The following is a 2,678-nucleotide window of genomic DNA, read 5'->3' on the forward strand; positions in this document are numbered from 1 at the left end:
ATAGAGTGCGATACTGTTGTCTGCTTTTATAGGATTATGAATAATTGGACTTATTTCCTGTTTGAAGTTATGGTATTGTATATATTAATGAAAATTAATTAAATAATTAATAAATAATTATATAATTAACTAAATAATTATGTATATATACATATAATATACGTGTATATACTGTGTGTGTGTATATATATATATATATATATAAGAGAGAGAGAGAGAGAGAGAGAGAGAGAGAGAGAGAGAGAGAGATTTATATATAATATATATATATATACATATATACGTATATATATGTATATATATACATCATATGCATATACATGTATATATATACATATATGTATATATATATATATATATATATATGCATATATATTATGTTTATATATTTACATACATACATACATACATACATGTATGTATGTATGTATGTATGTATGTATATATATATATATATATATGGGGCAACATTTATTTTAGTTATTTTATACACCCTGCTTTTGAGTCTTGCAATTTATCTAAGTATCCTCCTCGCCCGTCACTCTTGAATCCCTCAGTGTCCTACAAAAATGCAAAATAGTCCCAACAGAGACATTGTAGTCTCCGAAACTCCTTTCCTTGACATACCATGTCTCTTGCTTTTTCGCAAGTCTATAAAAAAATTGCAACGATCCATCCATCTCTCTCTCTCTCTCTCTCTCTCTCTCTCTCTCTCTCTGTCTCTCTGTCTCTCTCTCTGTCTCTCTGTCTCTCTGTCTGTCTGTCTGTCTGTCTCTCTCTCTCTCTCTCTTTGGAGATGGTTTAGGCATAGTCTTCTCAATCCACAAGAGAGAAGTTCACCAAACGTTTAACTGGGCTGCACAAGGCACTAGAAGAGTTGGAAGACCCAGTCCTACATGGATGAGAACTATGAATCGTGAAGTAGGAAATAATATATCTATATCTATCTATCTATCTATCTATCTATATCTATATATATATATATATATATATATATTGGCATCATGTTTGTCTTGATTAAAATTTGAACTATTAAAGTTTTCTATAAGGTTTTATTTCCTTTCTGACTCCCCTCTTTTTGTCTTCTCAATCATTCTTATCCGGTTACTATTAATATATCTTGTTATTATTATACTTTTTACTATCCTTATTACATAGTATATCATTATATACTTTATTTTGTTTAACTTTGTCAACATTTCTATCGTTAAGATAAGCTGCTTTATAGAACCGAGTCTGAGAAGTTCAGAGTTTGAATATATATTTTATAAAAAAAGCAACCTCTACTTTAAGAAGATATTTCATCATAAAATACAGATTAAATTGAGACAATATATCAATTTTTTTTTTAATTAGGGAAAGAATGTGAAGAATGTATCTAAAAAAGTTTAGAATGAGTTTTAGGCTAGAATTATGAAAAGTATCCCCCTAATTTGGAATCTCTTTTTGATAAGATCAATAAAGGTTTCAAATTCTGGAAGAACTTTGACGTGATAAACGTGATACGGGGAATTAAAAGAGTTTCTAACCTGGTAATGATTTCAAGTTACCTTTACACTTAGAGGTTTAAAGGCCGCTTATGAATGGCATAGGCAAGGGGACAGTTACAATGCCCTTAGCTAGCAGGACAATGCCCTAGAGACTGACCATATATACATATGATAAGTGCCTTAGCTCATTCAACATCCTAGCTAGGACCAGGGAGGGCCAGGTAATGGTTGCTGATAACTCAGCAGTTAGACATAAAGGCTCCCCCAAACACCCCATCCTTAGCTCAGTGGAAATACCCACCACGGCTGGAGTAGTGGTAATTTGTGGTAATTGATTTTTTTTTTTAATAAACTTTGGGATTTCATCAATAAGTTGATAGGTAGGTCCCTTCCATCTCAAGTGCTTCAGATACTACAGTATATTACGCTGGTTAGGAGAGTGATTTGATAATGTGGATTTGACATGAACGAGCAATATTGAAATGCTGACTGCCTTAGAATGTATACGATAAAAGGAATTACTAAAGATCCTGCACAGACTAGGGTTCCCCTGCAATATAGGATCAGAAGAGCAGCCCTTAGAGTAAGTAAAGGAAAGCATATGTAACTTGTCCTATTAAAGGACCATCTCGATATTATTTCACCGTTTTTTATCTTTTAAGAGTTCCTTTATAAACCAGTGCCGTTCTTTATATTCATTTGCAGAATCTGGCTGCTTGCTGTTTGTCCATTTCCAAGCAGATGGCAATGAGAGATTAATTTAAAACATGCTCTTGTATCTGTCGTCACTAATACAGAATCTCACCAGGCACAATGACAGGAGCAAATTCAATGGAACTGAAAATACTATATACAAGAGCAATCAAAGATTCTCACCTCCGCCAAAGGGTGACGTTGACACAAAAAGAAAGACATTCGATTTGCATCTGATCCTGATTCCTGATCCTGATGGTGAAAATGCTAAAATACGTCAATTTAAAATGGTGACAAATGCAAATACGGATCCGGATCATCTCCATAATTTAACAGGGGGTTTCCATCATTTAAGATCTATTTGTGGTGGAAATGTTTAAAATCTGTCAATTTAAAATGGCGACAAATGTAAATACGGATCCGGATCATCTCCCAAATTTAATGGGGGTTTCCTTCATTTAAGATCTTTCTGTGGTGGAAATGATAAAATCCGTC

This window comes from Palaemon carinicauda, chromosome 13, assembly GCF_036898095.1.
Source record: "Palaemon carinicauda isolate YSFRI2023 chromosome 13, ASM3689809v2, whole genome shotgun sequence".
Taxonomy (NCBI): Eukaryota; Metazoa; Arthropoda; class Malacostraca; order Decapoda; family Palaemonidae; genus Palaemon; species Palaemon carinicauda.